Source organism: Myotis yumanensis, unplaced genomic scaffold (assembly GCF_028538775.1).
Source record: "Myotis yumanensis isolate MYYU_CA2020_CCGP unplaced genomic scaffold, mMyoYum1.0.hap1 SCAF_3, whole genome shotgun sequence".
Lineage (NCBI taxonomy): Eukaryota > Metazoa > Chordata > Mammalia > Chiroptera > Vespertilionidae > Myotis > Myotis yumanensis.
The window spans coordinates 201,300,571-201,326,984 of record NW_027223754.1 but is presented as its reverse complement, the minus strand read 5'-3'; the positions used below and the strand labels follow the sequence as shown (position 1 = coordinate 201,326,984).

At 46.0% G+C, this 26,414-nt stretch overlaps 1 pseudogene; it reads left to right on the top strand.

Annotated features, from left to right (window-relative positions):
* Positions 1–15,051: 15,051 nt before the first annotated feature.
* LOC139006514 (fructose-bisphosphate aldolase A pseudogene) lies at positions 15,052–26,154 on the top strand (annotated as a pseudogene).
* The last annotated feature ends 260 nt before the right edge of the window (positions 26,155–26,414 follow it).

Here is a 26,414-nt window from a genome sequence, read left to right as displayed (position 1 = left end):
CTCCGCGGTCTACACTATCCTGTACAGTTAGTTGCAGGGTCACCTGGTGAGCTGTGCCCCAGCTCCTAGGCCTCCCCAAGTCGAAGCTCATGAAGGTGGACTGTTGGGACCGTTGCCACAGACCTGATGCCAAAGCACGAAGCAGACGACCCACAAGCCCCTGCCAGTTAATTTCCTGATACGGTAGAATGGGCTCCCTACTGCATGCCGGGCTCTGCTGAGCACATGCCCCACCGCCAACCCTCATAGCAATCACACAGGGACAGCGCGAGCCTCCCCTTACACAGGTGACAACACGGAGCCTTAGAAAGATGAAGGGACTTGCTCACATTTACACAGCTGTTAAGCGCTGGTGGGAGGTGGGATGTGAATCAAGGTTATGTGGCACCAAGACCCATGCTTTAGAGCACAGACTGTGTCAATGTCTTCTACAGACAACTGACAGCCTCTCTTCTAGGCTTCTCATCGAGATCATGCCTTATCAAGGCCCAGCTTAAAGGCGCTTGGGGGCAGAGGTCACCTAAGCACAGGGGAGATGGGAGGTGGGCCATTCGGGGCTAAAGGAGAGCTTTTCCACCCCTCATCGGGGTTCCTGCACGCACAGACAAGCTCCCTTTCAGAGCCCTTGCTTCCTACAGCTCAAATGCTGGTGACCTCTAAGCCAGGGCCTTAGCATTCTCTGGTCCTCCTCTCCTCTCTCCCTGCAAATAGCTGTTTAGATGGGAGGGAGGATAAGATGAGTCTGTAAATTATTGGCACAATGTTCTCTTGTGTGTTTTTTTTGCCCTGGGGTTTGGTGAAGAACCATGCCTCTCAGAGTTGTTTATGCCCCTCTCTCTCCAGATGAAAGGACTCACCGAAGACCTATGGACCCAAAAGTATTATGCTCTAGCAAGGCGTGAAAAGGGGGATATTATCTGAGTATCCAGTGTTAGAGATGTTTTGCCCTAAAACAATCCCTTGTGTTATGTGGGCAGCCTGAGAAATAGTTGTGAAATGTTTGTTCCTAAGATGTGAAACTCCTTTGTGTCAAAGGAAAATGAACACAGTTAAACAGCAAATGAAAATATTCATTGGGGGGGGGGGGGGGAGATGAGCATTAAGTTTCTTTGCAATAGGAAGCGCTCAGAGGAACAATTAAGATGATGCCTCTGAGACCCCAATGGACACATGGACAAAAAGCGTGGATGGGCTTTTTCCCATGCAAAAAGGAAACAGTTTGATAACAGAATGTGGGGAAATGTTCAACCTCATAGTTAAAGAAAACCAAAACAAGAAGACACCATTTTAGTCTATCAAATCCGCAAAGGTGTGTGCTAAATGATACGTATCCCTTGATGCTGGGAAGGGTGGAATGAGAAGGGGACAGACCGCCTTACCTCGTGGGTAGAACACTGACTGGAACAGCCCTGTGTCCTTTTCCGAGCAATGGGGCTGAGGCACCAAATGTGGTTCCTGGGAGAATGGGCTGTTGAGTCAGGCAGACCTAACTGCCTTGGGCGGGTCATATAATGTCTTTAAGCCTCAGTTTCCTTGTCTGTAAAGTGGGAATGATAATGCATATTTTTAGAATTGTTATGAGCCTACACACATCTAAGTCAGACCAATCAGAGGCACCCACTGCATATGCTGAATCAGGAGCTGCTGATGCAAAGAAGCAGAGACAGCAGAGGATCTGAGTTAGTGGTGGCAGCTGCGGCATCCGGGGTCCACAGCAGTGGTGGCCTCTCTGGATGGCCTCTGTGCTGTGATAGTGACTACAGCTGTCTCCCTAACGCTTTAGCTCTTTAGCAGCCCTTCTAGCGTTTCTCTGAGTTATCCATTCTCCTCTTAATAAACTCCTTTTCTGTATAAGTCGGAGTCGGTTTCTGTTGCTTGCCACTAAGGACTCAGAATATACGGATTACAAAGTATAGATGGAAAAGCAGAACCTACAGTCGAGCCACAGATGTATCTGAGAGAATTCGGCCAGTTTCCTCCCCTTCTATGCTCCATTTCCTCTCCTTCTCTGCCTCGTTCCTGCCAGGCAATAAGCTAACACGGGCCTCTGTTTTTTACCTTGTGACCCAGCATGTCCAAGTTTAGTGGGAGTTGAGCTAGGAGGTGGTTTGGGAGCCAGGATGCCTGTCCTCAAATCTCCACACATCTCAAACTAACTGTGCGACTGTCATAAGTTGTGTTCCCCAAAATTCATGTTGAAGCCCAACCCCCAATGTAACTACATGTTGAAGATAGAATCCTAAGGAGGTAATTATGGTTGAATGAGGTCATAAGGGTCGGTCCCTAATCCAATAAGACTGGTGTCCTTATCAGAGGAACAGACACCAGAGCTCTCTCTGCCGGCACATAGAGAAAAGGCCACGTGAGGACACGGCGAGAAGGAAGACACCTAGAAGCCGAGGAGAGAGACTTCCCAGAAACCAGCCTTGCCAGCACCTCAATCTTGGACTTCCAGTCTCCAGAACTATGAGAAAATAAATGTCTACTGTGTCAGCGACTCAGTCTGTGGTATTTGTTATAGTAGCCTGAGCACACTAATAATATACTGACTTTGGGTAAATCACCTTTTTAGAGGACGCTGGTCATGTTTAGAGCTACCCAGTGTCTTTGAGCATTCCTTAATACAAGTCCCTCCCACTCAAGGTAGAAGCCAGATCCTGGAAGTGCTCTCCCAGGATCCCTTGCAGCTAGGGTTCAGCTTGGGACCTAGACTCTGCCAATCAGACACGTGTGCTGTGTGGCCGGGGTGGTGGCAGCGGCGTCTGGCTCTTTGGAACAGCTGCCAGGAGTTTACAGGATGCAATCTCAGGTTCACCCATGCACCCAGGGGCAGTATATTCATTTCCTGTGACTGCAAACTTGGTGGCTGAAAACAACAGAAATGTATTCCCTCACAGTTCTGCAGACCAGTAGTCCACAATCAAGACGCCGGCAGGGCAGCTCTCCTTCTGAACACTCTCGAGGAGAATCTTTTCCTCTTCCATCTTCTGTCGGCTCCAGGTGTTCCTGGCTTGTGGCTGCATGGCTCTAAGGTCTGCCTCCATCTTCACTTGGCCTTCTCTGAGTCTGTGTTTTCTCCTTTCTGCCTCTTATAAAGACACTTGTTTTTGGTTGTGTTTTAATTTGAGGCCCACCAAGAGAATCCATAATGATCTCCTCTTGAGATCCTAACCTAATCACATCTGCAAAGACCCTTTTTGCAAATAAGGTCACATTCTCGGTGTCTCTGGATTAGGGTGTGGATATACCTTTTTGGTGGCCACCAGTCAACCTATTCTGATGGTCACAGCGATGTCTTTACTGGAGCAGCCCCATGAGAGTCTTGTTTCTTGTTGACTAGGCACGTATCTGCTCCTCTGACCCTCCTGGAATGTCTGTGAGCTACCTAACATTCTTTAAAATAGCAATGTTCTTCATAAATGAGCAGAATAGTAATAGCCTTTAACCAAGAATGCTGATATTCCAAATCTCACTTTTCCAACTGGAAAATGCAATGGTTGATACATATTTCTAAGTGAAAGAAGCCACTCTGAAAAGACTACACACTGTATGATTCCAACTATGTGACATTCTGGAAAAGGCAAAACTATGGCAACAGTAAAAAGATCAGGGGCTGAGGAAGGGGGAAAAGGGATGAATAGGCAGAGCACAGAGGATTTTTAGGGCAGTGAAAAAACTCTGTATGACACCATAATGATGGATACATGTCATTATACATTTGTTCAAACCCATAGACTGTACAACACCAAGAGTGAACTCTAACGCAAACCACGGACTTGGAATGATGATGAGGCGTCAAAGTAGTTTCATCTACTGTAACAAATGCACCACTCTGGTGGGGGGTGCTGATAATGGGGAGGCACGTGTGTGGGGAGAGGGGACATAGGGAAATCTCTGTACCTCCCTCTCAATTTTGCTATGAACTTTAAATTGCTTTTTTAAAAAAATAAAGTCTTGCCCTGGCCGATGTGGCTTGGTTGATTGAGCATCATCCAATGCACGGTAAAGTCGCCAGTTCGATTCCTGATCAGGGCACATACCCAGATTGCATGTTGGATCCTTGGTTGGGTGCAAACGAGGGACAACTGATCAATGTTTCTCTCTCACATTGATTTTTTTTATCTCTTTTCCTCTCCCTTCCTCTCTCTTTCCAAAAGCAATAAAAAATATAGTTTTAAATAATAAATTCTTAATTTTAAAAGGACATCTTTAAATTATATTTAACAAGTATAATGAAAAGAAGCAAAGATCAGACTAGGTAACCTCTAAGATCCCTTCCTGTTCTGACACTGGGGTGAATCTAGAATAGTCTGGCGAGCTTGGTTCACGTAGCTGTGTCAGGTCAATGCCGTCAATATCAGGAACTCAAATGGAGATGCTTTCAAATATAGGATATGGCAGAGGGTATCTTGCCCCACCAAGTGATGTAAAAAAAGCAGGTTGAATGATGGGTATTGGTAAACAACAATAACCTTGGAACACAAACCTTATTCTGTAGAGTCATATTTTTAATATTCAAGATGTTAGTAATCTCATTATGATAATGACCAACCTAGGACTCTGGAAATAAAATTAAGAATGCTGATCAACAAGGGAGAGCTGCAAATACTAATTGCACACCGCAGGGTATGAGTTTCCGGAGCCACAGAGGGGGAGGGATAAGACTCACTCCAGAGCTCCAGGCAGCACGCTTTAGAGAGCTCGGTGCTGGGAGTCAGAGGCAGGGGTTCTGATCCTGCTCGGCCACCAGCTGACCATGTGGCTTAAAACAAGTCATTCCCCTTTTCTGGGTTTCCATACCGCATGAGGTAAAGCCTGAGGAAAGCAATGTACCGATACACAAGTGTTAGGGTCTCTTATGTACTAGGACTCACGTAGTAACTCTCAGCTGTAACATTCTATGGGGGGGTCGGGGGGGGGGGGGGAGTCCTATTTTCTACCCGGCTTTAATTGCATGGTCAATGCCATTGGGACAAGAACATGGTATATATATATAATTGATTTTAGAGAGGAAGGGAGAGGGAGAGGGAGATAGAAACATCAACGATGAGAGAGAATTATTGATCGGCTGCCTCCTGCATGCCCTCTACTGGGAATCAAGCCCACAACCCAGGCATGTGCCCTGACTGGGAATCGAACTGTGACCTCCTGGTTCATACGTCACTGCTCAACCACTGAGCCATGCCTGCTGAGCTGGCTCCTCTTGAATAGTACTAGATTCTGCTCAATAGTGTTGAACTTCAACAAAATCAATCATCAAATAATACTATTTAGGTGACTCCTTACCAAGCAACTATATTAAGTCGAGAACATTTGGATTTAGAAATCCAACTCCAGCTCGCATAAACAAAATGGGACTTTTATTGGCTTCTCTCATTGGGATCTTCAAGGGGCATCGCTGGCTTTAGGCATGACCGGGTTCAAGATGTCAAGCTGTGTCTTAAGGGATATCTCTCCTTCCAGCCCTCTGCTCCGATGCCCTTTGTGTTGTCTTTGTTCTCAAGTGGCCGCCACCTACTACAGGTCCTTCAGCGCCTCCTCCACTGTGGAAAGTGCAGGCCTCCTCCCTGGCGGCTCCAGCAGGCATCTAGAGCCTCATTCTGAGGAGCCCAACTGTGGCCACCTGCTCATACCCCGCCAGCCATTGAGACAGAGAATGCAGTGTTCTCACTGGCCAGACCTGGTAACATCTTGTACTCTGGAGCCAGAAATGGGCTCAGCCCCACCCCTGTCACAAGGACTAAGAGTAGGGGCAGGGGGTTCCCCAAGAGGCAGGCGACCAACCCTAGAGGCCAAGTTGAGATTCTGGAACAAGAAGGGATGCTGGATGTATTTGTGTCATCTTACTTCTGTTACAAATGCCTATAAACTTAGTGGCTTCAAACAACACAAGTTGATCATCTTACAGTTCTGGAGGTCAGAAGTCCAAAATCAGGCTCAGTGAGCTAAAATCCAGGTGTCAGCAGGGCTGTATCACTTCCGGAGGCTCTAGGGAGTGTCTGTTTCTTTGCCTTTCCCAGCCTCCAGAGGCCGCCTGCATCCCTTACCTGTGGTCCTGTCCTCCATCTTCAAAGCATTTTCTAATCTCTCTCTCTCTCTCTCTCTGACTCTGACCCTCCTGCCTCCCTCTTATAAGGACCCCTGTGATTATATCAGGTCCACCCAGATAATCAGAATAATCTCCCATCTCAAATCAGTAGCTCAGTCACATCTGTAAACTTCCCTTTGCCGTGTAAGGTAACACATTCACAGGTTCCATGGATTAGGATGTAGACATCTTTAGGGGCCAGTGTTCAGCTCACCACGCTGGGTGGGAACAGATGAACGGATGATTTCGACCACACCTGCACCGGTTCAGAGTACCAAAGTCAGTAGAGATCTATTGCCAGTGATGAATGTCATGTAGCCATCAAGTCTGAAGACATAAGTTCAAGCCTAAACTCTGCCATTAACTAGCCCTCTTCTAGTCTCAGTTTCTTTATCCATACAATGGATATGCTTATCTCAGTCACTGAGTTGTTGCGGCATAATACTGTGGCGGGGAGGGGGGGGGGCGGGGGGGGGGGGGCGCGCAAAAGTAGGTTTACTGTTGTGAGTACACAAAACACCGAATTTATCCTTGTAATGTTATTTATTAATTAGTGTCTTATTTTCCATACGAACAACCCTAAACTTACATTTGCCCCACCCTGTACCCATAAAAGTGCATTTACATTGCAAAGCATCATACAAGTGAAAATAACCGCTTTGGGAATGAAATGTGAGCGATTAAAGTCCACCCACTATTGCAGCCATCCCTGCCAGGCAGGGGCCATGAGACGCTCCCCATGAAAGGAACAGTCCCAGCTAGAGCAGAAAGGTCGTTCGTCAGCTTTGAATCTTGAGTAGCATTGGAAGCCAGGATTTGCCAGAAGGAAAAAGAACTTTCTATATTTCTTTAGCTTCCATGAGTACATTAACAACAGTCAGACCTGGCTGCCCAGACACCAGTTTACTCTGAATACGATGCTGTGACTTTGAAGGCGTGGGATGCCACCTGTTCCCACCTCAGTGGTCTGTGGGAAGAAGCGAAAACAAGGCAGAGGGAGCAGTTCAAATGCCAGGGTCTTGTACCATCTCTCTCTCTCTCTCTTCCTCTCTCACCCTTCCTCTCTCTTCCTCTTTTTCTCTAAAATCAATAAAAGCATATCCTCAGGTGAGGATTTTAAAAAGTGAAGTTTTTGTAAGTAGGAAAAAATTCCCTGAAATCCAGGCCATTCCATAAATTGGTGCCCGGGAAACATTAGCCTTGTAGACCTCAGAAGTCCCTGCCAGCTCTCATGTGCTGTGATCTTTCCTATTAAATTCACAAAGGCAGGTGTCTGGATTAGCAAGTTCCTTTGCAATGCTATAATTTCATGTTTCTTAGATTTATGAATCCCTCTTGAACACCTTCATTTTTATTTTTTTAAAGGTTTTTAATTCTCATTTTATATTTTAGGGAAGGAAATGCAAGAATGAAATGCGTGAAAAACACCCAACAAAATTGGAACAAATTAAACAGGTAAAAAGGATAAAATGTTGACTGAATATTGGTTCAGACATGTCCCTTAAGACACAGCTTGTTCTCATTGGCCAGACCTGGTAACATCTTGTCCTCTGGAGCCAGAAATGGGCTCAGCCCCCCGCCCCCCCATCACAAGGACTAAGAGTAGGGGCAGGGGGTTCCCCAAGAGGCAGGCAACCAAGAAACTTGGCCCTCCTGAAATAATTCACAAAAGGATTTTTTTTTAAGTAGCACATTTGTCCAGCACATATATAATGGAATTGGACTGACCAAAATTCAATTTTTTGTCCAAGAATGTATGGTATAAAGTGAAGCTTACCTATAACAGCAATGGCAAGCTCACTACCCCCTCAGAAGACTGAGTGCTTCTGGGGTCTCTCCATGTGGCTCTGGAGAAGTCACAACCCCCCCACACACACACACACCGACACCACCATGATAGCTTCCAAATTTATCAGCTCTGTGCTCACCCAACCCCCCCAGCTCCCAACTCAAATATCCAGCCACCTGCTTGTCCACGGCACCTCGTGGATGTATAATGGGCATCTCAGTTTGGATATAATTAAAAGAGAACTCTTGATTTGCACCCAATTTTTCCCCCCTACTCTCCACCATCCCTTTAAATGGCAGCATCTATCCAGTTGCTCAAGTTAAAAAGTTAGGAGTATCCACAATCTTTATTATGGAAATCAGTAGCAAAGGCAGCTTTTGTTCAGTTGAGGGGTAATAAGGACCCCAAATAACTGTGGCTTACACACAACAAAAATGCATTTTGTTTATTTCTTCCTCCTGGAGAGAAGAGAAGTAGGCAGTCAAAGACTGGCCAACATGACTCGACTTAGAAAGTCCTCAGGGATGCAGGTACCTTCCGCGTCATTGCGCCACCATCCCCAGGTGTAATCTACCTCTTCGTGATACAACATAGCAGTGGAGTCCCAGCCATCGCATCAGAGGTCCAAGCAGCAGGATGCAAGGGGATATGGAAAAGAACGAGGCGAAGAGCACTTTTGAAGAAGATTATTTTGCTAACACCTTATTGGCAGAACTTAAGTCACATAACTTCTTAACTGAGAGAGAGAGGCTGGAAGATGTAGTCTTTAAGGCAACTGTGTGCCCAGTTAAAAGTGGGGTTTCATTACCATGGAAGAAGGCTAGACCAGGTGTTGCGGGGGAGGACTGGCCAGCCGTTCCTACGTTATATGCTTGTAAAGCCCTTGGCGATCGGGCCCCTCCCTGCTATTTGACTGCATCTCTTTGACCTTGCTTAGCACAATCCCACCACACTGGCCTGCTCTGATGCTCTTTGAATTTGCTATGCTTGCTCCTGCCTTAGAGACCTGCTGCTCCTTCCCCTGGGATGCTGGCCCCAGGTATGCTCATGGCCAACCTCTCGCTGGTCCAGCCTCAGCTCAAATGTCAGTTCCTCACTGGGGCCTTCCCCAGCCACCCTTCCTAACGTAGTGTCTCCCCACCAGCCAGCCTCAGTCATGAACACCATTTCATTTCTTCAAAGCACTTGTCACTCTGAAAATACCTTTCACTTGCTGCTTTGTGCCTCCCAACTCAAGAACACAGGGTCCTTCCGGGCAAGGGCATCCACCGGTCATGTTTAGAGTTAGTGCTCCACATCAGCACAGAGCAGCTGCCCAGTAAATACATGTGAAATAAATGAGTGAATTTATCAATTCATTTCATCATCAATACATTTGAGATTGAATGCATCAGTCCAACATTCCCGGAGCTTCCCCCATAGACAAGCTGCTACTATCTTCGGCAAGAATTCATTTGCCCCGGGGCCCCATGGGGAGAGAGAGAACAGAGTCTGGATTTCAAAGGAAGCTGTGTTTGGCTCTCACTTTACTGCCTGAAGCCAGGAATTGGCCCTAAGTGAAAGGTGAAGAGAAAGGTCAGCCAGATGCTTGAAACTTGTGCTAACCTGCTCTGTGGATGTTTCTGAGCTGAATCTCCAAGGTGGCTGCTGCAGCTCCTGGGCAGGGTGACCTGCAGTGGCCAAGATCACAGTGGTGGTCAAGGTCACAGTGTACTTCCCAATTCAGCTGCTTACGGCTGTGTCAGTGTAGACTTAGGTAAATTCCCCAACCCCCTTGACTTGGTTTCCTCATCTGTAAATTGACAATAATGATGCCACCGCCTCAAGGGTGTTGAGATGATTGAGTTAGAATATGTGCAGCACTTTTTATGCTGATATATAGTAAACATTCAATCAATGTAGCTATTATCAGGAGGTGCCTGGCACTTCGTGTATATTTTCTTTAAGTCTCCCCAGTACCCCTGTACAGGCAGCTGTCGGTCTTCCCATTTAACAGATGAGAAAACAGAGGCTTGGAGGAGGCAAGTTCTTGACCAGATAACTCCAATGCTCTTTCATCTCACCACCCCCATAATGGGGCTGGACCCCTTGCAAACTACCCGGAATAAGTTCTGGTTCCTGAAGGCAGGACTGACGTTCTTGGAGTGCTGGTGACTCAGCAGATATGCATTAAGTGGCCATTGCAGTGGATTACGTGGCCACCTGTACTATGTATTCAATATGAACAGATAATATTTCCTTAAGCCAAACAATAAATAGCAGAGCTACCTAAGCCTTACTTGTAAGAGCTCAAACCAAAAAAAAAAAAAAATCTACCCACAGCAGAATGAACAAATAAATTGTGGTGCAATCACACAATGCAAGACTCCACATCTACAGCAAAGGAAATGAAGGGAAACTGCCACGTGCCACATCATGGACAAACTTCATGGACACATGTCAAGGGACAGAAGCCAGACATACACACACAAAACCACCTACTGTGTGGTTCAATTCACAGCAAGTTTATAAATAGGCGAAGTTAACCCCTGGGTTAGAGGGCTGGATGACAATTCCTGTAGGAGGCCGGGGACTGTGGTTAGGCAGGCCCACAGGGGGTTTCTGGGGGCTGTGACACAGGTGTGCTCACCTGTGCTAACTCATTGCAGTGCACACTTACGGTCTGTGCATTTCTTATATGTTCTATTTTATTTAAAACTTTTCTCTTGCCCAGCTGTCATGGTTCAGTGGCTGAACATTGACCTACGAACTAGGAGGTCATGGTTCCTTTTCAGTCAGGGCACATGCTTAGATTACGGGGGGCATGCAGGAGGCTGCCCACAAATGATTCTCACCATTGATGTTTCTATCTCTCCCTCTCCCTCTTCCTTCCTCTCTGAAATCAATAAAAATATTTTTTAATTATAATTTTAAAAAAACTTTTCTCTTAAGCAGGGATATCTATACTTTGTTCTACATGTTCATTTCAGGATCAGGATTCCAGAAGATGTCTGCAATCATCCAAGTTGAACTTAAGTGAGCTAATGCCCCAAGAGGACTTAGCACAGTGTCTGGACCGGAGAACTATGCTCAGCAAGTGCTAGCAAGTGTCATTATGATGATTATTGTGGCTCTGACTTGCCAAACGGCAGTGAGAACTTCTGAAAACCACGCCACGGCTAGTTCCCCGCTCCAGTGCCAGGAGTTCCCTTAAAGGGGGCAGGGGCAGTACTAAACGAGGTGAGATCCCCCACCCACTGCCCAGCTCCAGTGCAGCCCACATCCCTTCCCAGGTCCATCTGGTTTCCTTTGCCCTTTTCCGTTACCCGCCCAGGACACCTGCTTATAACGTGTGGCTTCTGGACTCCGCCAGAGCACGGGCGCCTGTGTTTGTACGGAAAGCAGCTAACTCAGCTGCTGGGTGCTGCCAGTCACCAGTGCCAGCAGCCGCTGCCATCAAGTTCATGTGTCCCACACCAAAGCCCTTCACTTCCTCCCAGGGCACTGACATCCCTTCCATGGCTGGCGCCTTCCTCCCACTGCCACACAACCCCATGTCCTCATATATGTTCACACACATGTTCACACACTCATAGTCATGTGTTCACATGTATGTTCCCATTCACTCATATATGCTCATGTGCTGACAGTCATACCCTCATCCCCCACTCACACACTCATCACATGCCCACACACACACACATGCTCACACACATTCTCATGCACACTCACACTCCTACTCATCAGGAACAACTCAGGACACAGAAATGGCCCTTGTCCACCAGGGGAGCGGACAAGGAGTGTCTCAAACCATGGCCCCATAATGTCCTATGTCACCCGACCTGCTGTGTGACAAAGTCCCTCCTCCTAGGTCAAACCCAGGTCTACCGAAGCAGGGTCTGCATGACCATGGCCCCGGCATTTTCACAAGTCACAATCGCAACAAACCTGAGGGTCAGGGATCTTTCTAGAGAAAAGGCAGTGAGGGGCGATGGGGGACAAGTGAAAATGGTTCCAAGGCAGGAGTGCAGGGGGGAATGGGAATCCAGATCTCTGCCCCACGGACCCCTGCCCTGGGCACAGCGGAGGGGCGTCTGGCTGAACGTGGCGGAGTGGGGATGGGCGGCCGGGCACAGCGGCGCAGAGGTTGAGTTTCTCCTCTTCTCCGGTAGTGAGAGCAGCAAGAACAAGGCCACGAGAGAGCAGGTGCCGCGGCACACTCTTCAGCACGGTCGTTTTCTCCACCCTGGAAGCTTCTGAGGGGACTTTTGTTCTAGAGTGCTCATCTACCCATCGCTGGGTAGTAAACCATCCCAGAACTGAATGACAAAAACAACCACCATTTCCTAAGCTCTTACAATTCCATAGGTGGATCAGCTGGATCGTCGCCACTGGTCTCATCTGAGGTCTCTCAGTGTGATGGTGGTGGGCACTGGAGCATGCAAACTGTCTTCACTCATGTGTCCAGCACCACAGCAGTAGGACTGGAAGGCTCCCTCTCTCCACGTGGCCTCTCCCCCGTGGCCTCCCCCTGTGGCCTCCCCACGTGGCCTCCCCTCCCCCGTGGCCTCTCCACATGGCTGTTTGGGCTTCTGGACAAGAATCAGTGTTCCAAGAAAGAAGAAGTCTTTCTTCCTCACCCCAGGTTTTCACACAACTCAGATAATCTGGAATGAACTTCATTTAATAAAGTTAACTATTTTTGTAGCATCAACTAGAATTTCTTCAGTTCATCACCAAGAGTTTTGGACATCATCAGATCACAATGAAAAGAGCAGTATCTTGTGACAACATCCAGATTTTCTGTTTTATGAGAGAGGCTGAATTTTTCCTGGGGTCAACCATGGAAGGGGCACCACCCACACAAATGCCAAATAGGTCCTCTAAGACAGAGGAGATATTTGGCATTTCTATTTTGAAAATAAAACATTCATTATTTTAAATTTCTAGACAAAAATATTAGAAAACACTTCAGTGACCTTGGGTCTCACAAAGATTTCTCAAGTAGGACACAAAAAATGTGAACCAGAAAAGAAAAAAAATCAACAAGTTCGACTTCATCAAAATTTAAAACTTTTGCTCTTCAAAAGAAAGCGACGAAAAGCAAAATGCAAGCCCAGCTGGAGAGAAAATATTTGCAAAACATATAGCCGACAAAGGGCTGGTAGCTACAATATAGAGAGTGCTTACAACTCAATAAGAAGATGACCTAATAAGAAATGAACAAAGTATTTGAACAAACACTTTGCCAAAGAAGTGATACAAATGGCAAATAGGCACATGAAAAGATGCTAGACCCCAATGGTCATTAACGAAACACAAATTCAAACCACAGTGAAATGCCACCAGGATGGTTAAAATTAAAAAAGGAGGATCATCTCAAGTCCTGGCGAAGACGCAAAGTAACTGGAACTCCCATAGTCTGTAGGTGGTACATATAATAAAGCGCACGTTGTAAAAGTGGTTTCTTACAAAATTAAACATATACCTACAATATGACCAAGCCATTCCACTTCTAAGCATTTACCCCAAACACATGAAAGCATACGTCCACACAAATACTTGCACATGAATGCTCATCGCAGCTTTGTCAGCCAAGAACTAGAAACAAATCAGATGTCTATCAACAGGTGAACGGATAAACTGTGGTATATCCATATCATGGAACGAGTGCAACCCAGCAGTAAAACAAGAACATATAGGTACACACAGCAGGGTGATTCTGTTGTAGCTCAAAAAATTATGCCGAGTGAAAGAAGCCAGACACAAAAGAATACATACTGTTTAACTGCATTATATTAAATTCTGGAAAATGCAAACTAATCTATAGTAACAGGAAGATCAATGTTCTCACCTGGGCCTGGGCCTGGGGAGCAGAGAGAAATGGACCACCCAGCACATGAGGAAACTTTGGGGTGATGGGTGTATTCATTATCTTGATGGTAATGATGGTTTCACGGGTATACAAATATATCAAAACTCATCACATTATGCCATTGCTTGCATGTCAATTATATCTCAATAAAGCTGTAATGAAAACTAAAGTCAGTAATGAAAAAAAATACATATTGGCTTTTACTTGTTTGGGGGCAACTCTTTGCAACAGAGAAAGATTCTTGAATTTCACCATTTACAAATCCTGCAAATGCTAGATACCATGACATGTATTGGTAAAATCTGTTAACATCTCAACCTGTGTAGGGAAGCTATTGTTTTTCAATTTACTAGTTAGACCTCTTCAGCATCATGTGACATGTCATTGACTTGTATTGATCCTTTGCGAGTGGAACCTTTCCGATTTCTCACATTGCATCTGGTCCTGCATGTTACTCACTGAACCTTTACTGGTGTGATTAGGTTTTCTCCCACTGTGTGACCTCTCTTTTTCGGGGCAATAAGTTCTCTTGCTGAATAATTTGCTTCCTGCAACTGATGTGACTTTTTCTCCAATGCTTTACACTGTTCAAGACTCTGATACCCATTTCAAAAGACCAGCCCTTTCCTTTCCGAATGGCCATGGCCTGTCGTCAGTGTCCTCTCAGAGGGCCGGGCCATTGCTGTACTTTTGTTTGTCACACAGACACAGGGGGCCAGGACCTCACGGCTCCCCAGCCTGTGAAAGCCCGTTGATGAGTGCCTCTCCCTGTAAAGAACAGCGTCTCTGTGTCCCTTATCTGACTGGTGCAGGAAGGGTCTCAGAAGACTAGCTCCTCCCTGACTTCCGGTTCCAGGTCTCACCTGTGATCCTCCACCCTCACCTTAGCAAGGCTGTCCATGGGCCTGGACCAATCCTCCTCTTTCACGTCATACCCGACCTGTGGAACATGCCACCTGACTCTCAAAAGAATAAAACACGAATGTTAATACAATATAAAGGCCAAGGGCATGACAAATGTACAAAAAGGTTGAACAAATGCAAAAAGTTCACAGTGCAACTCTCTTCTAACCTACACAGTCAGTTTTGCAGTATCTGCCACGGCTGAGGCACAGTGGGTAAAAATCACTTTTTATTAGTCTTAAATGTTCTCTCTGATATTACACCTGCAGGGAGTGTTTGCCCCCATAAGCCAGTCAGCAGTGAGTAAGGGAGGTTGGGGAGGTCACTGGGAAGGAGAGGCTGATGTCACCAGCCCGCTGTCCCCCTCCGTGCCATCCAGAGCTCACCAGTGTTCAGCAGCGTCCCTGTCTCGAGACAATGGGCTCAAGTGAGAATGACTCAGTGGATGAAGGCAACTCAACTATACACTGCACAGGGGCTGTGATGGTGAGTTTCATGTCAACTTGGTTAAGCTGTAGATCCCAGTTACTCAATCAAACGCTAATCTAGGTGTTGCTGTGAAGGTATTCTGTAGGTGTGATTACTTACTGTAAGTTTACTTTAAGGAGGGAAGGTTTTCCTGGAATATCTGGATACCCTGGATGAGCCTACTGAATCGGTGGGAAGGCTTTCAGAGCAGAACTGAGGCTTTCTTTACCCAGGAAAAAAGAACTCACGGCCGGCCCCACAGATTTCAGACTTGCCTAGGCAGTCCCACAATTGCGTAAGCGGGTTTCTTGTAATAAATCTCTTGTCTCCACTCATTCTTTTCTCTGGTGGAAAGAGGGGGCTGAAGGACCTTTAACCAAATTGCTTCATCAGTCTTTTATTGCAAATGCTAGCATAGTACAGACATAAAATTCTAAACATAACCTGGGTTGCGGGCACATCCCCAGTGGGAGATGTGCAGGAGGCAGCTGGTCGATGTTTCTCTCTCATCGATGTTTCTAACTCTCTGTCCCTCTCCCTTCCTCTCTGTAAAAAATCAATAAAAAAAAAAATATATATAAAAAAAAATTCTAAACATAACGTGTGTGTTGGTGGTGGGTGTTTTTTAAAATCAGTTACAAATTCTCACAGAACGGAGCTCTCTAGGACTCTCGTGCAGAAGTTCTGGTTCGGTCTTAGATCGGAAGCACTCATCTGGACCTCCTTTTCCACTCAGACCCAAAACTCTTTCTGACATCGCACATCTTCTCATTTGGGGTTCTTTCCCTGAGCCACGCTTTTCTGCCATTGTCTGAGATTCCAAAAGCCATTTTAGGTGACCGGCTCTTTCCTTATCAAATGGCCCTGGCCTGTCATCCGGGGTCTTCTTGGTGTGCTGGGCCACTACTGTACTTTCCAGTTGTTGATCAAGATTGTCTTGAATAAGCAACACCCCCTCCCCAACTCTACTTGACTTGATTCAGGGGCCCTCCTACCCCTTTGCCCAGCTGCCCCAACCCTTATAGAATTATCAGAAGCTATCCATGGACCCAAGTAGAAAGGAATGATCTCCTTTCCCCATGTAGAAATGAAGGGAATGATACTTTTCTTTAAAAAAAAAAAATTTTTTTATTGATTTCAGAGAGGAAAGCAGAGGGAGAGAGAGAGAGAAAGAGAGAGAGAGAGAAACATCAACGATGAGAGAGAAGCATTGATCGGCTGCCTCCTGAATGCCCCCTACTGGGGATCGAGCCCACAACCTCGGCATGTACCCTGACCGGGAATCAAACTGTGGCCTCCTGGTTCATAGGTCGACACTCAGCCACTATATTAGTTTCACGAGCAGGCTGGGTGGGAATGATAATTTTCCAACCACCTCACAGGACTGTCACAAGAATCAAATGTGATAAAGGATTACTTTGAAAACTTATAGTCATAAAGATGAAAGGATCATCATCATCTTTGTAATTATCTTAATTATTATTCTCACTCCACTAAACCCACCAATTATTCTCTTCCTGCCACACACCTTTCTAAAAGAATTTGCCTTCATCCACAGACCAAGGTGGTGCTAAGCCACTCCATTTGTGCCAGGTGGTGTGAAGATAGATGACTGAAAAATATGGATTCCTTCAACAATTGGCTAGAGTTCTGCACTCTGTATCCTTGAAGAAACTACTTAATATCAGTCACAGTTCTTAGATTGTAAAACCCAAGCATACTGACTTAAAAAAAAAATAACCTGTTGCCCCATTAACTGAAAGTCCACAATCGACTCTCACTACTAATGATTACATAGTACTACAAGTCACAGCCAGAGCTATAAAGAAAGAAGAGAACAGTGTAAATATTGGAAGGGAAGAGATAAAACGCTCATCATTTACCTAGAAAAACCAACAGGAGCAACAAACAAATTATTAGGACTTATAAGCAATGTTGCCAGATACAAGATTAGCCCATAAAAAATCAACAGCATTTCTCTACACCAGCAATAAATCAATAGAAAAATATAACTTTCAAACACATTTTTTTTCACATTTTAATGTCTCTGAAATTGGGATGCATCTTACATTGATGGCATCTTGGATTTGAGTAAATACAGCATCAAAAATAAGACACCATTCTCAGCTCCACAGGTATTTTAAAGTATCCTGGCAATAACAAATAATACACAAATACCTCTATGGAGAAAACCTTAAAAACCTAATAAAAGGTACAGAAGATGATCTGAATAAGTGAAGTGGATTTCTATGCTCTTGATGAGATGATTTAATATTATAAAGTTGTCAGTTCTCCCTCAAATTAACCTATAAATTCAATGCAATTCCAGTAAAAATTTTATATAGGTATTTTTAGAAGAACTCAGTAAAATTCTACATATGTTAAAGAACTCAATATTTAAGATAAAACTATGATTTCAAAAAATAAAGAATATCATTATGACATGAGTCAGTGTTTCTCCACCTTTTTCTTCTATTATTGCCTCCTAAGGAGCTTTCTTAGGCATTTTTTTCCTAATTATGACCCCCCCACCCCCCATGCTCACAACAGGGAACTTTTAATACCACAGTTATACCAATTTTCTGTTTAGATATTGTATGTAGATCTGTACTTTGATTAAAAAGAGTATTACTTTTTTCACTCCCCTGAAAAACAATGTTCACTCTGGGGGCAATCACCTTCCACCTCCTGCCCTACCCATGAGAATGTTACACGCATAGAGGTGAGGAGGGACTTAAAAAAAATCCAAAAGCTCAAGCCCTCAGATAGAAGATCGATAGATTTGACTACTACTAGTATATTCGTTTCCTATCACGGCCATAACAAGTTACCACAAATTTATTGACTTCACCCGCCACTGTTACCTCCCAGCTCTGTGTCCCAAGTCCAGTGAGCTCAGCTGGTACGTGGCCCAGGTTCCCACCAGGCTGGCCTGGACCCTTACCTGGAGGTCCTGGGGGAGAATCCACTTCCAGACTCACTCAGGTTCTTGACAAAGTTCAGGGCCAGGCAGTGGTGGGGCTGAGCTCCCGTTTTCTTGCTGGCCAGCAGCCCAGGGGTCCTTCTCAGCTCCTGGAGGCCACACCCATTCCTTGGATCTGAGACTCCTTCCTCTGCCTTCCAAGCCAGCAACACACAGTCAAGTGCTTCTCAGGATGCAAATCCCTCTGACCTCCCGTCGCCTTCATTGTTCCTCCTGCATCTCTCCGATGTCAGCCAAAGAAATGCCTCTGCCCTTAGGGGCTCAAGTGACCAGACTGGGCCCAACCAGATGGTCCAGGACAATCCTGCTACGCTCTTAATGCCTGTGTCCTCCCAAAACTCACATGTTGAAAATCACAAACCCCCAGCCCAGATGATGGTATTAGGAGGGTGGTCATTTGGAGATGACTAGATGATGGGAACAGATCCTTCATGAATGGGATTAGCTCCCTTACAAAGAGGCCCGCTGGGCTCTGTTGCCCTTCTGTCTTGTGAGGTTACAGCTAGGTGCCCGATATACCAGAAAGTGGGTCTCACCAGATACCGACTCTGCCCCCACCTTGATCTTTGACTTCCCGGCCTCCAGCACTGTGAGTAATAAATTTCTGTTTTCTTATAAACAGAAATTTCTGTTTTCTTTTAAACAGAAATTTATAAGCCACCTAGTCTCTGCTATTTTGTTATAGCAGCCAGAATAGACTAATACTATCCTTAACGTTAATTACATCTGCAGAGTCCCCTCACTACAATACCTCTATTAGTGTTTCATTAAATAATTAGGAGACAGGAATTCTGGGGAGACACCTTTAGAGTTCTGCCTACCATGATTGTATTAAAATTAAGGATTTCTTTCTCGCCCTGACAGGTTTGGCTCAGTGGATAGAGCGTCGGCCTGCGGACTCAAGGGTCCCAGGTTCGATTCCGGTCAAGGCCATGTACCTTGGTTGCGGGCACATCCCCAGTAGGGGGTGTGCAGGAGGCAGCTGATCGATGTTTCTCTCTCATCGATGTTTCTAACTCTCTATCTCTCTCCCTTCCTCTCTGTAAAAAACCAATAAAAATATATATTAAAAAAAAAAAAAAGGATTTCTTACCCACAAAGGACACTGTGGACAAAGTTAATGGACAGATGAAAGAAAGGAGGAAATAGTTTCAATTTCTGAAATCAACAAGGGGTTGATATTTATAATATATAAGGAACCCTCACAAATGAACAAATAGAAATGGGCAGCTTATAGAAGTGGTAACCCACATTACTGATAGGTATATAAATACTGATAGATACTCAAAATTATTAGTAATCAGAGAAATGCCAATTCTAAAAGCATGAGATGTTACCTTATTTTTATTTGATTGGCGAAAATTAAAAAACTGGAAAATGCTAAGTGCTGGGGGTGGGAGGAGAAATAGAGATATGGGAACCCTCAGACACTGCTTCTGGGAGTGTAGACTGGGTCACCCTTACCGAGAGAAATCAGGCATTACATAGTCAAATTAAGTGCCCCCCGGGACCCAGAAATCCCACTGCTAGTGTTAGGACCCAAGGGAATTCTTACATAGATCCACAGGGCACACACACAGCATGTTCATCACAGTGTTTTGTGGCAGGGGAACAGATATATACTAGTAAACTATAGTAAATATATACCAGGGAGAAGCACGCAATAATGAGAATCAATTAGTAAAATGGTACCCATAGCATCATGTGTGGACCTTAAAAACATGGCACCCAGTGAAAAAAAAAGTAAAAGAAAGAATGAGACATGACAAAACCATCTGGGTCGATTCCAACTACAACAAAGGATATGAACACAAAGTTACATGATAAACACACAAGGATGACTGCCTACAGGAAGAGAAGGGAAACGGCTACCCGTTATTGGAACTAAAGAAACAAGTTGGATATTTTACATAAAGTGCTATGATCTGAGGCTTATGAGGGCCAATATTTTTAAAAGCTGGTCGGCAGGGATGGCTTCAGGCACAGCTTCATCCAGGCGTCAGGCAATGTCATCAGGATCCATTGCTCTGCTCTGCATCAGCTGGGGTTGGCTCCACCCTCAGACTGGCTTGGACAGAAGCGAAATTTGATTAAGTACAGTTTTCGAGGCAAATATGTGCTCTGTTTGATGGAATGCTCTTACGGTTGAAAAGAAAAATTTCTTAGTGGCCTTTCCTGCCTTAGTAATTTTAGCCCCATGAACCCATCTGAAGGGGGTTCACTAAAGTCTCTGACATGTCATCTCGAGCAGCTGCGATCCACTATTCTCAAGACCCACAGCCTACATGCTAATCAGCAGATAAAAACATCTGTACGTGGTTATGGACACGGCTGTGTTTTGATTAAGTACTTGAGATAAGCGTACTTGCTTTCCTGACAAGTGGAGAGAGAGGAAAGAATAAAAATTCATTACAGAAGGACTCCAGCTCGGCCAGAATGAAAGCTTTAATTAAGGCTCTGCTCCAACGGTGTGGTTTTTATTAGCGGTGCTGTCAGGGGAAGACACTTCGCAGCTTGCTTCAAGTCTCTACGTGAATGAGCTGGTTGGGGTCACACTCTGGGCTCCCCCTCGGACCCCCAAAGTGACTCATCATCTGGTGAGCTGAGGCAGGACCGGGGCATTCCGACTCTGCCCCTCCGTTGTCTTTCACTCTGTAGCCTGACGTCAGTCCGAGGCAGTTGTGTTAGTTAGTTCAGTGATGGCGAACCTATGACACGTGTGTCAGAGGTGACACACGAACTCATTTTTTTGGTTGATTTTTCTTTGTTAAATGGCATTTAAATATATAAAATAAATATCAAAAATATAAATCTTTGTTTTACTATGGTTGCAAATATCAAAAAATTTCTATATGTGACACGGCACCAGAGTTAAGTTAGGGTTTTTCAAAATGCTGACACGCCGAGCTCGAAAGGTTCGCCATCACTGTAGTTTCCCGGGGCTGCTGTCCCAAATGACCACCAATTCGGGGTTTAAAACAATAGAAATTCCTTCTCTCAGAGTTCAGGAGGCCAGAAGTCTGAAATCAGGGTGCTCGCTGGGTTGGTTCCTTCTGGAGATGAGGGAGAATCTGTTGCGTGCCTGTTGCTTAGCTACGGGGGCCGCTGGAAACCCCGGCATTTGTTGGCTTGTAGCTGCATCGCTCCGTGTCTGCCTCCATCTTCGGAGCCTTCTTCTCTGTGTGTCTGTGTCCTATTTTCTTCTTTATCAGGACACTAGTCATTGCATTGGGGGCCACCCTAATCCAGTAGGGCCTCATCTTAACCAGTTACCTCTGCAAAAGACCCCTCTTCTAAACCATGTCACACTATTCAGCCCAATATGATGGTCCAGCCTGCATTCATTCTCCCGGTCCCAGGCAGTGAATCGGCCTCATGCAGAGTGAGAGAGGGCACGTATGGATTAAGTCGTTTGGTCGGACCTGTGCATGCATCCAATGTCACCTCCTCAATAACGGTCAGAAGGGAGTTCTGACGAACCAGGCCTTCTGCAGGCAACGAACACCTGGTGCTTCAGTGGGAAGACATGGCCAAGAGCAGTGGTTTGCTCTGCGACCCCTTTGAGACCCTGAGTCCTCCAGGTTCCTCCCTAGCCCTCCCCCTCCTCCCCTCTGAGAGCAGTCATCCTTCTCCAGCCTCCTTTGGTGACTCTTTTCCGTTTAATTATGCAGCTACCAAGCCCGGGCTGTGAGCAGAATGCCTAAGCGAAACCCGCACCCTGCAATTGAGAGGCGTATCCAAGGAGACTGACAGGTAAAAGTGAACGTGATAAATCAAGATCTTGGTGTTGCATTCTTAATGCCTTTCTCCTCTGAAAGGGCCTCTGTGCTCTCCCCTCAGCAGACTTGCTAGGGATGTAATCCAACCTTGGGCTGTCCCTGAATGAGAATGTCACTCTGTGTGATTCCAGAGCTAGGTGGGACGCAATCCTCCAATCCCCGGAAACCCAACTCCAGCTCCCCACCCCCCTCAGGATTTGGCCTGGAAGTGGGGGTGGGGATGGATTATGTGGCAGAGTGAGCTCCAGAATCTTCCTTTCCAAGTAGCTTCATCTCACAGGGCTGGGTCAAGGCCTCTGGCCAGTTAAGCCAAGTGAAGTGGCCATCCTTGAATTTTTCACATTTCCATTGGTTTGGTTACTATAGGTGCAGGTGCAGTGGGGCATACTCATCCCTTATGGTGTGTCAAGAAGCTTCATAAGCATTTGTGGTAGCTTGTTACAGCAGCCACAGGAAACTAATACACACAGCGCTGTTATCATCCCCATTTTACAGATGAGAAAGCCAAGGACTCTAGAGGTTGAACAGCTTGCCCAGAGTGGTCAACCCAAAACAGCAGTCAGGATTCCAGCATCCCTGCTCTTGGCTACTACGGTCCTTGCCACGAGAAGCTTTGCAATCTGTATACATCTATATATATAAAAGCCTAAACGACCGTTGCGACCAAACGACTGAACGACCGGTTGACCAGTCACTATGACATGCACTGACCACCAGGGGGCAGACGCTCAATGCAGGAGCTGCCCCCTGGTGGTTAGTGCACTCCCACAGCCAAACTCCCATGGTCCCCACCCCCCCACCCCTGCCCGGCTAACCTCTCGTGGTCCCTCCGCCCCCACCCCCAGGCCTGCCAGCCCTGATCGTCCTGATAGGGACTGGATGAGATGGCCCTGATCAGCCCCAATTGCCAGCCAGGCCGAGGGACCCCACCTGTGCATGAATTTGTGCACCAGGCCTCTAATAAAGAATAAAACAATGCAAGGGAGCAAGGCAGTAAGAGCCTGTCTGAGGTCAGTGCAGTCAAAAATAAAAGAGGAGTTGTCAGGGGGTCAGGAAAGTTTCACATAGAAGGTAACTTAGGGCTCTTTCTATGACAACAGACAAAAACCCCCACAGACTGGTAAAAGCAAAAGAACTATAATGGCTGTGTGTGTGAATTTGAGAAGACGAGCCACAGTTGGAATCAGGCACTCAAACAATGTTGGCAGCAACCTGTCTTTCTTCACTTCTTGGCCTGCTTTCCCCTCAGACAAGCAACCCTCCCCCCCACCCCCACTCCCAAGAGGGCAACACCCACATCCTCCCAGCAACCCCTGAAGAAATCGAATCTTTTCCGACAGTTACCAAAAATCTCCTAGGATTGAGGCTCATCAAATCAGATTGAGTCCTGTGCCCATCCCTGAAATAATCACTGCGAGCAGGAGGCGGAGGGAGCTGATGGATCGATCAGCCAGGGTCACCTGAACCCTGAGTGTCTCCACCCACTGCATGTGTTCCCGGGGTCAGGGAGAGGTGATTCTCCAAAGGAGAATGAAGGTTCTACCAACAGAAGAAAGAGGTATGGACATCAGGCAGGCAGGATCAGGTGTCCACTAGTCTACCTGACCTGCCTCATAGAGTCAAATTTAACATGTGAGGGTCATACATGTGACATTTATTCATTACATGTGACAGATATTGCCCCACCCCTCCATACCCCCATTCCTTACTAATAGAACCCTGAACTTGAGTTTTGCTCTTATATGAGGTGCAGAGCCCTTGAGTTCAGGGAGTAAAAACTCCTCCCCAAGCTCCAGGGGATATATCATGAGTGGTTCTAAACCAACATGGTGACCTACTGTGATTTTCCAGATACTGCAGCTGGAGGTGGCCATGAGCCCACATTCTGGCCAATGAGATATGAAAAGAGGTCTGTTCAGGGGCTTCCAGGAAATGTTTTGCTTCCTGATAAAAGTGGAAAGAGTTTCCTACCACTCTCCCTTCCTCATTTCTTGTCTTGGACATGATTGTATAAGGAGGAGATGCTTGGAGCTGCAGCAGCCAGGCTGCAACCATGAGGCAACCAGCCGAAGACCAAAGGGAACATGATGAGGATGACAGAGGGGAGGTGGGAAGTCATCAGTGAGCCCCTGCACCAACCTGGAACTGCCCATTGCAGAAATCTTGTTGTGAGGGATAATTAAATGTCTTGATTGCCCCAGCCATTGTTAGGTATTCTCTACCATGCGGCCAGACACATCTTGACACTTCATTATGAAAATGAAAGATTATAACTCCTCCCCTAGACTTTTTAGAAGCTCTCACTGAAACCATTAACTCAGACGCTGCCTCTGCCATAATTTCAGGAGCTGGCCATTAATATACCTTCCAAAGGCAGCAGGTAAGGCATTCACAGGTAGTGTTGCCAATCGATAAAGCTGTTTGACAGCAAAGTGTGCTATATTATTAGCTGCATTAAGCAGGCAAGTCCATTTCTGTTGCCTCTGAAGTACACAAAGGAGCCGGGGATAATTTAGTCCTTTCTGGATATGAAAGTGAAAATCAGAAGGGACATTTTTCAAGCTTTCAAGAAGGTGTGCTTTTTTTGAATCATGAAAAGCAAAAAGATTTTTTTTTTAGATGACAAAGCCCCGAAACTCCAACAGTATACTAGCAGGACACTCTTGATACAATTATAGAAATATCTTTTGCTAAATGAAAGTGAACCAGATCCTACTCAGAAAAGACTCATATGCAGCAAAATGATTTATACATGACCCACCTATCTGGGAATCTGTGGAAATCCACAAACTTAATAGGAGATGGAGGGCAGTATTTTGTTTGTTTGGGGCTTAATTCATCAGATATAATCAGGTGTTTGTAAACTGTAACAATGATTGCAACCATTACTTATTGAGTGCATACAATCGCGCTGGCTAGCACATTCACCCATCAGCTTGTTTAATATTCACACCCTCCCCAGGAAGTAGGCACTAATAATATCCACATTTTGCAGACAAGGAAACAAGCCCAAGGATATTAAATAAATTGATAAAGGTCACACAGCTCCAATGGGGTGCTCTTTGGTAAGTCTTTAGGATGTTTGCGAGACAGTTGTTAAACATCGGTAGCTTGACATTATATGGTGGGAATATTAACACCACAGAAACTGGCAAATGCTACAAGTCAGGGCTTCCCTCCCAATTAACCAGCACACCACTGAGCAGCTAATAACTGTGTAATACAAATATTCACCTTTGACCCAAACTAATGCAGGGATCTACTGATGAGAAATGGTAGACCAGGTATGTTGTTGATGGATAGAAAAATGGGTGGAATTAGTGAATATTGCAGAAATCATAAGCCCCCAGAGAGATCCAGGCAATGCAGTCTACGTACGTAACAAGAGGATTTTTAAGGATACGAGAATCATCGCTGTAAGTCTCAAAGTCTAAATTCCTCAACGCTTAATCAGTGGCACACCCCCCAGCTCAGACATCTGAGTTATGTAAATATCACAGATTTGAGGGCTGGGTAGCGTAGAATACATTTGCAAGAATATAACTATTTTAAAGACATCTGCAGAAGCCTTCGCACTGGAGTCATTGAAAAGATTCCACCTGACCCAGAGCAAGAATTAAATCCAGAGTCCACTCGCCAGCCCGCTGCCCTCCACGGCTGCACCACATAAGCCCGCCTCTCTCCTGGGCCAGGAACTGACTGGCCCCAGGCCCTACCAACACCCAGGGCTGACCCCAGAGCAAAAGGAAGAGGCATCTGACTTTGCTCACCGCATCGTGGCTCTGAGCAAGGGCACCCTGGCTGCAGATGAGTCCACTGGGAGCATTGCCACACGGCTGCAGTCCATTGGCACTGAGAACCCCAAGGAGACCAGCGCTTCTCCTGCCAGCTACTGGTGACGGCCGATGACTGCAAGAACCCCTGTATTGGGGTGTCACCCTCTTCCATGAGATGCTCTATCAGAAGACAGATGATGGGCGTCCCTTCCCCCAAGTTATCAGATCCAAGGGTGGTATTATGGGCATCAAGGTGGACAAGGGTATGGTACCCCTGGCAGAGACTACTACCTAAGGACTGGATGGGCTGTCTGAGTGCTGTGCCCAGTACAAGAAGGATGGATCTGACTTTGCCGAGTGGCGCTATGTGCTGAAGATTGGTGAACACACCCCCTCAACCCTCACCGCCATGGAAAACGCCGACGTTCTGGCCAATAATGCCAGAATCTGCCAGCAGAATGGCATTGTGCCCATCATGGAGCCTGCGATCCTCCCCTCAGCTTGCCTTCTGTGAAGTACTGGTGGTGGCTTAAATGATTATAGGCTGACAGTTTAACTGTCCAGGTTGCAAACTGACCTAAGCCAATACGGTCAGGCACAACCTCTTGGGCTCTTTTTGATAGATGTAAGACTTTTCCGGAATGTTTGAGGTGGGCTACTTCTCTGCTACCTCACCACTGGTTATACTGAAAGTGACCCTCACACCAAACTCACCTCACCTCACCTATTTTTACTGATTAACAAGCATAATTATAAACTTGGTGATGTTCCAGC